Source organism: Bos javanicus, chromosome 2 (assembly GCF_032452875.1).
Source record: "Bos javanicus breed banteng chromosome 2, ARS-OSU_banteng_1.0, whole genome shotgun sequence".
Lineage (NCBI taxonomy): Eukaryota > Metazoa > Chordata > Mammalia > Artiodactyla > Bovidae > Bos > Bos javanicus.
The window spans coordinates 39450377-39461353 of NC_083869.1; positions in this window are offsets into that span (position 1 = coordinate 39450377).

The window sequence follows — 10977 nt, forward strand, 5'->3', positions numbered from 1 at the left end:
AAAAAGTTAATTTTTTAGGAGCATGGTCAGATTTAAAGTCTTTATTTCTTATCTCTTTTTGTACATGCATGTATGGCAAGTCACTTCAGTCATGTCCAACTCTTTTCAATACTATAAACTGTAGCTTGCCAGACTCCTCTGTCCGTGGGGATTCTCCAGGCAAGAATACTGGAGTGGTTTGCCATGCCCTCCTCTAGGGAATCTTTTTGACCTAAAAACTGAACCCACATTTCTGAAATCTCCTGCATTGGCAGGCAGATTCTTTACTACTAGTGCCACATATTTGTACATAATGTAGTACAAATAAATTTGACTTTAAATTTCAATAAATCTGCTTTTGAATCCTAGGCTCATTATTGAGTGTTTGACCTAGAGCACATTAAATATTTTCTCTGAAAATATTTCTACATATTTAAAATAGGAATAATAACAGTACTAAACATTTTGGATTGTGATGAATAGCAATAATTGAAATAAAGATGTTTAGTACAAAATAGGCATTTGAAGTGGCAAGCATTCTTAGAAAATGACTAAATTACCCTTTACATAATTGATGAAAAGTTGCTGCTGCTGCTGCTGCTAAGTCGCTTCAGTCATGTCTGACTCTGTGTGACCCAGAGACGGCAGCCCACCAGGCTCCCCCGTCCCTGGGATTCTCCAGGCAAGAACACTGGAGTGGGTGCTTTAAAAATAATACAGTTCATTGTGCTGAATCATAAACCTCTGACTGATATCCTATAGTAATGACTTAAGTGTGAACTGAAAGGTGGGAATATTGTAATCTGTTCTCTTCATGAGCAAACTTGTCATCTCTCTGAGCTCTTATTCTAAGATGCGAGTGTGATTCAATAAGAAGGCAAGTGCTCAGACGCATCTTTGTTCTAATCTCACCTTTCCAGCACTTTTTGGTCTCTTATAAACTCATGGTGACTCTAAGACAAATAATTTTATTGGAAAGATGGAACTGTTGTTTCTGTAGGCCTGTGTACTACACATTAGGTATAACATGTAGTGTTTGGGAGGTGTATGTGCATTGCTATTTATTAAACATTTACTATGTGCCATATACCAGTGCAATTATTTTACATGTATTAGTACCTTTAATCCTCATATTAGTGCTCTGGGATGGGTACTGTTGTTATCCTTATTGTGTAAATGAGAAAACTAAGGTAGATATTTTAAATAATTTTTGCAATATTTCACAGCTGTGAAGTGGTAGAACCAGCATAACAACACTGGTTTTCTGGTTCTTAATTATGGTATAATAATGCCTCTCACAATTATTACTACATACACTATAGACATTGCCTTAGAATTTGGAATCCTGGCTGGTTAAAATCAGTAGTCATTATGGGCAGAAAAAGGAATGTGTGTAGTTTTTGTTATAACTAAACTTTGGAAATTCATTGTCTTATAAGTTATACTGAATTTAAATAAAATTCATTGGGGAAACCAAAGCTATTCTTTAAAACTATATTTCAACTAATCTCAATGTCAGTTAAGTACATCTATCCCCCAAATGTACATAAAAATATCCACTGGAGAATTCTCATCATAATTTGATATTTTCAAGTGCTTATAGTCAGATCTACATTTGCTGGTCTTCTAGTTCTATTATGAAATGTTTGCCTGGATCTATTCCTTCAATAGTAAATACAGAAAATGGGTTATTATTATAAGAGAACAGTTCCTTGAAATTATGCAATTCTAACTCACTCTCTTATTCATACTGAATCATAATATTGGTAGGGAATGTTCTTGCATATCTGCTACATTCATCATTTACTTAATCAAAAAATCTCACAGATACACTACAGAAAGTTTTAACAGGGTACGTATACTTTTACAAAATATGTCATAATAAAAAAATTTTTGAAATAAGACATCAGGCATATAAAATCTAAAATCTAAAATTGTCAGCAAGTATTCTAAATTCATGAGTAGGATAGACAGTCTATTTATTCATTATGCATTTCCAACCCTATTATTTTCACCTTAATCTCTAATGAGAGAGCCATCAGAGCACAGGTAAAACTAACTTGAAATCAAGACTAGCTCATAGTTTGGAATGTTTCTTGGAACATGAAGATTCAGAATACAGATGTCACTTACCCGACGGCCTTTCCAAAACCTATACATATAATTCAATGTATTATACACAAACAAACAGGTCTTTTCAGAAGTGTACAGATGGAATCTATGAACCATATTTCTGTATTTCTGCATTATATTTGTAGCATTCTAAGACCACCTTACCTGCCTCCTGAGAAATCTGTATGCAGGTCAAGAAGCAATAGTTAGAAACGGACATGGGACAACAGACTGGTTCCAAATTGGGAAAGGAGTATGTCAAGGCTGTATACTGTCACCTTGCTTATTTAACTTATATGCAGAGTACATTATGTGAAATGCCAGACTAGATGAAGCACAAGCTGGAATCAAGATTGCCAAAAGAAATATCAATAACTTCAGATATGCAGATGACACTACCCTTATGGCAGAAAGTGAAGAAGAACTAAAAAGCCTCTTGATGAAAGTGAAAGAGGAGAGCGAAAGAGTTGGCTTAAAACTCAACATTCAAAAACCGAGGATCATGGCATCCGGTCCCATCACTGCCTGGCAAATAGATGGGGAAACAATGGGAACAGTGACAGACTTTATTTTCTTTGGCTCCAAAATCACTGCAGATGGTGACTGAAGCCATGAAAATAAAAGATGCTTGCTCCCTGGAAGAAAAGCTATGACCAAACTAGACAGCGTATTAAAAAGCAGAGATATTACTTTGCTGAAAACGGTCCATTTAACCAAAGCTATGGTTTTTCCAGCAGTTGTGTATGGATGTGAGATTTCACATAATGAAAGCTGAGTGCCGAAGAATTGATGCTTTTGAACCGTGGGATTGGAGAAGACTCTTGAGAGTCCCTTGGACTGCAAGGAGATCAAACCCAGTCAATCCTCTAGGAAATCAGACTTAAATATTCATTGGAAGGACTGATGCTGAAGCTAAAGCTCCAACACTTTGGCTACCTGATGTGAAGTGACTCACTGGAAAAGACCCTAATGCAGGGAAATATGGAAGGCAAGAGGAGAAGGGAGATGACAGAGGATGAGACAGTTGGATGGCATCACCAACTCAATGGACATGAGTTTGAGTAAGCTCTGGGAGTTGGTGATGGATAGGGAATCCTGGTATCCTGCAGTCCATGGGGTCCCAAAGAATCAGACATGACTAAGTGACTGAACTGAACCGAACCGAAGTTAACCAAATGTGTTCATTTCACAAGCTCTCTCTTTCGTCACTTGCACATTTGGGCAATAGCCATTACCATAAGCTGGCTTCAGAAAACTCAATTATGTGAAATGTAAAGAATAAGAAATCTGGCCACTTTTTCCAGACTCAGGTTTTAAGCGAGTGAACTTAATCCTGGTCCTCTCTAGGTTCTCCTCCTTCTGCCAGTCACAATTTCTAATTAGCTTTCCCAATGCAGGAAGAAGATGGATTATATTTTAATATCTAGAGACTAAAATTAGTTTATATTTTAGCAAGTTAGCACTTCTTAGCAGTTGATTTACTCTTGAAGCTGCAAAATCTGTGAGCTTGCAATTAATCATACGTTGGTCATTTTCTTTCAAAAATGTTCAGTTTGGCTGTCTGTATCATAATAGGGGAAAACATGTAATTTATGCAGTTTAGAAATTATAGCCCTGTGTTTAACTATGTCATAATATATTTTCTCACCCGCTCATTGTTCTTAACACTATAAAAGAGTGTCATTTCACTGGGATTTATTTAAGCAAAACCTTTAAAGTGAGATCCATAGCAAAACAGTAACCTCTTGGAGTTATGCTTTATTTTTCATTAGATGGGTGCTTTTAGGATTTGTTTTGACCACTCTTGATTTTGAGGCAACTTTTAAAAATATTTTTTTAAACAGAGGAGCTCATTCTTGGCTTTCTTCTTGTAATAAGAATGCTTTATCTTCTTAAAATTGTCTTTAATATTCTCATGTGCATAACACATGTAAAAGTATTCTGTTAATATGCACAGAATACACAAAACAACTCCCCAGTGGCAATGTGATAATTTAAAGACACTATAAATTCAAGGCAATAGATATCTTTTAATTCACTGAATTTTTAAAAAATAGGCACTTATTTAAAAATCAAAAATAGTACATATTTTAAGCAGTTTCCCCAACTAACCTTTGCCAGAAAATTAACCCAAAAACTGTTTGACATCCTTGAATAGTGCATCACAATGCTGCCAGCATACTGATCACTCACTGTGCTCTGAAACAAATCAATTAGCCTGCCAATTGTGTTCATTAGAATTCATTCATATCTCTATAAAAAGTTAATTAAAAATAAGAGTGAGGAGGAAATAATGTCTAACATTCTTATTAAATCCAAATCACCAAAGTAATTTCAAATCTAAATCAACAATCATTACTAAAACCCTCCCTCCAAAAGGTACAGTCTGACTGAAAATCAGATAAAGCAGATGTGAACATATAACTCTTAGATAAAGATTTCCAAGTAAATGTATTTGTTCTATTATTGTCATTATTATTACATTTTCTTTTTGATATCCCTTGACGCTGATCAATGTGTCTCTTTTTGGCTAAATCTCTGAATTTTATTAGCATTGGTGAATACTGAAACTAGCCCTGTACCTCGTTTTTCAAGAAACTCAGCTTAGCAGAGCATTTAAAAATGAATGACAGCAGAGAATAACCGAGGGAACATGGAATTCTAAGCCAAATGAATTTATCTTGATATAAGGACCATAGCATTGTAGAACTCAGCTGCCAAAACAGAAACAGTCCCACAAACAGTAGCTTTCTGGTCCTTAAAAGAGACTCTGTTCCTAACATACTATCTAAATGCCCTTGGTAGAGCTGTTGGAAGTAAAGAATTTGAATGTGGAATGTTCTGATTATAACAAGAAGCTCTCTCCCAGCCTCTCTATTTCTTCTATATTGGGTAAGGCATCAGTTCCTTTTGTTTCCAGAGGCCCAAAATAAGAGCCTATGTGAGGGAGGAAGAATCTTCCTGACAAGCCACAGAAAGCTTGAGACTAATTTCATATTCAGTTCTTGGCACTGAGGTCTGGGTGGAGGTGGGCAGGTCCACCCTGCCTTTCAGTCTCATTAATCATTTGGCTTTCCCTGGCTGCTCGCAGCATCTTCTGGAGGAACCCTTCTCTTTATTCATTCAGACAACCCTTTGGATTAAACAGAGCCAGCTAAATGTCAAAGCAAATCTGAGTCTTGATGCAGATAATCATTTCAATAATATTTCTCCATTTGTGCCCAAACACCAGGGGAATAAAGCTTTTCTGCTGTCAGGTACTGTAAGACTGCAGTTGGTGTAAATGCTTGACACTGAGCCAGATGGCTTAGCCGTGCCTCAAACATATGTTCAACAAGCAGGCTTGCACACATTGGAATTTTATTATTTTGAACTGGTGAGGCTTGCATATTTATTTACTTGACCCCCTTCGGGGTCACTCTGGTATTAAAACAATCAGTTATAAAGCTTCTCCAAGCAATAGGGTAGGGCTAGTTTATAAACTACTTGTCAGTTTCATATCATCACCTGCAGTGAAGTATTCCTCATCTGTGGCCTCCTCTTGATAATTTAAAGAAAAAAGGTGGCAAGGTGCATGTGGGTGAGGGAGGAAGGAAATGGGAATTGAGAAAGAGAATGCGGGCTAACCTCAAAGATAAAGATGAATGTGCTCTTTTCTAACCAACTCTTTATATGACCTGGGGACAAGTAATTTTCTCATGTATTACCATGTATATTCTACTCAGAAAATTTTGTCTGGGCTTTAAGAAAACCAACCATTAAAACACACAGCTCCATATACCCTTCAAAGTATCAGAGGTAAATCTTTATACGTGTATACACATACCTTTGTACCCACAATCATATACATGTGTCTCTGTGTATTTGGCAACCCACTCCAGTATTTGATAGGCTATAGTCCATGGGGTCACAAAGGGTCGGACACAACTGAGTGACTTCACTTGTGTGTTTATATGTGTAATAAAATGGAAAATCCATGCTATTGGTTGTGCCAAGAAAGAATTTGCAATGATTATAAACATTTATTATGTTGCTAATATATTCCTCAAAATAAAATAGAAGATATATTTATGGAAAAGTCAATTTCATGTTACTTAATAGGTTCAAATTTAACTTTAAAAAAAAAACAAAGAAGAGGTATAAAATACTAGGAATATTGCAAATGAAACATTCACGTTTCTGTGTGTAGATTCTACATCATGAAAATATTTTTACCAACAATAACATGATGTCTTAGGCATTTTAGAGTTTATGAATTCCAGCACTTTAATAGAAAAATTCAGGCCCAGAGAAATGTATTGACTCATCCTGAATCATACAGCAAGTAAGGATGCATTAGAACAAAAAGCTCAGGTTTCCCACATACTACCCCACCTGCTTTCTGTGTGTCTAACGTCATTTGTCCTTCTACTAAAGTGAACTTTTGCTGAACAATTGGCCATAATACAAGTGTCCTGCTAGGAGACACAAATCAATGTGAGATAACATGTTCATAGGACAATGGTTCTCATTACTATCAGACACAATATATCCTTTTTTTTAAATAACAAATACATTGTAATCTTCCCATTATTATTCTGAATGAAAATTCATAGATAAACTTACCTATAAATAATTTTTAAATATAAGCTCAATGCCTTAATTATAATGTAAAGAATAAGTGAATGGAAAGTAGAAATTGATGGAATAAATATGTATGTGTGTATGCCTGTGTATGTCTGTTTCATTATGTTAAACACTTGGAAACAACTGTACTAGATAATATAGTGAAGTAATTATATGTTTGCTCCTTTAAGAACTGTTAGAAACACATAGCTACAAAATATAGATTATTTCATCAGTGATTTAACAAAGATCATTGTTGAAGATTGATCAGATTTTCTAAGATGGTGAGCTAAATCTTGGTAAAATTCCAAACCAAATTACAACCACTGAAAGTTTATTATTTTAATTACTCTTATCTATGTGTTTTTGAATGCTTAAAAAAGGTTACACAAATTAAACTATGCAGATGGACTTTGTTTCAATATATAAATTGTGACTCAGATCATCATCATGTATAAAATGAGACTCAAATCAGCAGGATTTTCAGCTTCCTAAATGGATATCAGGATGGGCATTTAAAGACCATGCAGTATTCGGGACAGTTCTTCATTGTAGGGACTGTCCTGTGAAGTACCAAGTGTCTAATGTTCCATCTCCTGTCCAATAAGTGACACTGTTCTCCTCAACAACTGCAACAACAAACAATGTCCCCTCAGCTCTCAGAAGGTCTCAGAGTAGAACTATCATCATAGGGTATTGTGAGATAATTTCAGCCCAGGAATCAAGGTAACTGATATCAAAACCTTGAAAAAGTTAGTCACATATGAAGAATACATCATTTTAAATAAATGCTTAATTTTAAACATTATACATGCCTGAATTTACATTCTTTATATATCTGCAGAAAGGAATTTCATTTTAAAGTGATAAGCTTTAAATTGCGTCTTTGCAAACAGGTAACAGAACATAATTTCAAGATCAAATATCCTAAACTAACATTAATATAAAGTATAGTTTAATTTAAAATGTAATTCATGTTAAATTTAATCTTGGTTTAATTATATTTTATAATAACCCAATACTTAAAAACAACATCATTTTTTTTTTTGCAATACCAACACTTTTTTACAAAGATCTTGGTATTGAGTAAATGCTATTTACTCATAATATAGAATTTACAAGAGATTTTTATGTCAGCCTAGGGAAAGAGTACAACTACCTTTGGAAATAAACGAAAACATTTCATTGAGTACAACCTGTGCTGGTTATCCTTTACATTTACATCTTTATATTGGCCTATGATCACTGCAATCAGATTCAGTAATTATGTACTTTCTGAATCCTTACTTGACCAGGATGTTGAGAATTCCTCTTGTATATAACCAGTTTCTCTTAGAGGCTTTTAACTCTCTCAACCCACCTGTATGTCAGCAACACATTGCATGATTCTTAAGACAGTATCTCATTATATACATTATTCTAATTCTTCCTGAACTGTAGCATGTATTATTTATTTTCTTTTCTGAATTATTTTACAGCATCCCTCCACAAAAGAATATAAAGACAGCATCTACCTCTTAATTTTCTCCTTGGCTGTACTTCTACAGTGTGTGAAAGATCTCCACCAAGTTCAAGACAGAAAGGAACAACTGAAAAACAGGAGCCCACTTCCGTGCTTTGATGAGTGTATACTGAAATGTACAGTCTATCTTTCTCTTTTTAAAAATCACTTCATGTCACTTGGCCATTCCAAGGACTCCAAAACACAATGGAAAACTACAAAATATACAAGCATTCAGTACAGATTACACTAAAGCTTTAGCAGGCCACTTTCCAACCAAATCAACAATAAAAATTATTGTGACCTGGACTAGGAACAAGGTTGTGGGATACCTTTCATAATCTATAGCAGTACAGAATAGACTACTCTTTTTCTGAGGTTCTTCTGCAATAATGTGCCCAATCCTACCAATGGGGACTTGTTTCTCTCAATCAAAATAGGTAACAACACAAAAATAACCAACTTGTGGTGGGAGAAGTAAAGAGTTAAATTTAGTAAGCCCTGTTGCTGGGAGAAGAGTAGTTAAATAAAAGTGGCATTATTAAGCAGATACAATTTGTTCTTCACCTCACAGGTGGGTAGTAGATAATGAATTTGAAAGGTAAAACTGGAAAATGACAGAGATAAGCACCTAGTTTACTGTGTCCTAACCACAATCCTCTCCTTCACACTCACAGCAGGATGACTACTCAAATCCAAAGTGCTGAGAGGACAGACCAGAAAGATCATTGAATCTGAGCATCCATGTAGACACAAACAGCTGTTACCAAGTGGGTGCAGTCTTGGCTTTGATGTTAGAATAATCAGTGGGGATATTATTTCATGCAACTAAACAGCCAGAGAGAACACAGAGATGAGATCTCAGAGGGCATGGAGCTGGGAAAGGTCCTTTAGGGCAGTGATTTCTTATTATGTGTGTGCTATTGTTTTAGAAACCTGATTAAATACAGATTCTAGTTCAGCAAGTCTGGGGCACAGCTTAAATTTTGCTTTTCTCAAAAGCTCCCAGGTGATGCCCATGTTGTTGATCTGTGGACTACACTATGTGTAATGATGCTTCAGAGAGCCTTGGAAACAAGATTTTTATATAGAATTTGGAGGCTGATGGGGAAACGTAACATGGCAAAGTACATGCAAAGACAGACTCTAGAAGGGAATGCTGATAAAGACAAAGAAAAAGAAATCTAGTAAGGTTGACACCACACATCAGGAACAAAACGCAACAGGTAAGAGAAAAGACATCCTCCTCCAACTGAGAAAAATAAAATCCACCCAGCAGATTGATACAGTGCATAAATATGCAAATGCAGCAGCACAGAGCAAGATGGAAGATGGAACCTCTGTGTTGTGCCTTATAAGCCTGACCTACAAATGTTCAGAGGATAGATGATACTACGAAAAAGTACCATGTGGGTAAACTGTGGCAAATGTGTCCCCCTATATTTTACTGCAATAGCTTCTGATACTACCAAAGATTTAGGTTCTAAGATGTTGACTCAAAACACATTTTAATCGTCACCAGGGGTTAACAGTGCAGGAGAATGGGGAGCAACCAATGTGGAGTTCAGGGAAGAAACCTAAGGAAAGAGATGATGCTATCCATCAGAGACGCTGTCACTTGATTCTGATACTCCTTTGGAGGTATTTGTATTTTTCAGTAAATGCAATCTTTCTCACTGTTTCAGAAAGCAAACATGATTTGCAGTTAAAATAAGATGTTATAAGGTAATTCATTGTTCTTATAAACCTGATAAGTAGAAGTGTTAGTGGCTCAGTAGTGTCAGACTCTTTGCGACCCATGGACTGTAGCTCACCAGGCTCCTCTGTCTATGGGATTCTCCAGGGAAGAAACTTGATAAAACTAAGCTATTATTTTATTATCTAAATTTTGTAATGGTACATAATACATAATTTGCCAGGGTCCAGCCCCGGCTGATCCAGGGTATTCGAAGGAGGACGGCTTCGGCGAGGATCAGGATACAATAGCTTCAATTAGATATTAATTAGAGATGTAAAGAGTAATAGAATGAGGATAGCTCAGTAGGAAAATTCAGTGGAGAAAAAAGGCTGAGTAGCTTGGTTTACGCGGGAGACCAATAAAACTTCAAGACAAGAAGTTTGCACCACTTACGTAGGCCGCAGGCGTCCTTCCATTCTCCCGAAGGAGAGGAGACACTGAGGCCTCCCCGGTCGGATCTTAGAAGCCCAGGCATAATTAGTAAGCATGGTGGGTTCCACGCTCCAGATGGAGACTCAGCCAGAGTGAAAGAGCCATGGGGAGACCAGTATTTTGAGAAACTGATCCCAATTCTTTATTTTCCATGGTCTACTTTTATACACTGAGATGTTATGCAAAAGTCACACAGGGTCAGCAGTCCTGACTTTTATTAAAGTCAGGTGCTTCATACAAATGTATACAGAGGTCTTAGGGGTGTTACATCATCTTCTGGCCAGGGTGCCTGCTGACAATTTATGACCCTCTCCTTGTGACAGCGGTCAGTCAACCAGGACACTTATTTTTCCAGGGGTGATTATTCTTAAAACAGACGCCATCCAAATAAAGTTACATTCCTATAGGGTGAGGGTGTAGTGGGTTTTAGTTAAGGAAAGAATTTACTTAGCCTAAGGTCTAACGTGATTAATATCAAAGGTTAATACTTATTTCTTCTATATATTCATTAATGTGTGTAAGGGCAGGGGATGTGGAGTCTTAGCAACAAACATTGGCTCAACAAATGAAAAACCCTTCACCAATACAATTTTTAATCAGCCCATTATAC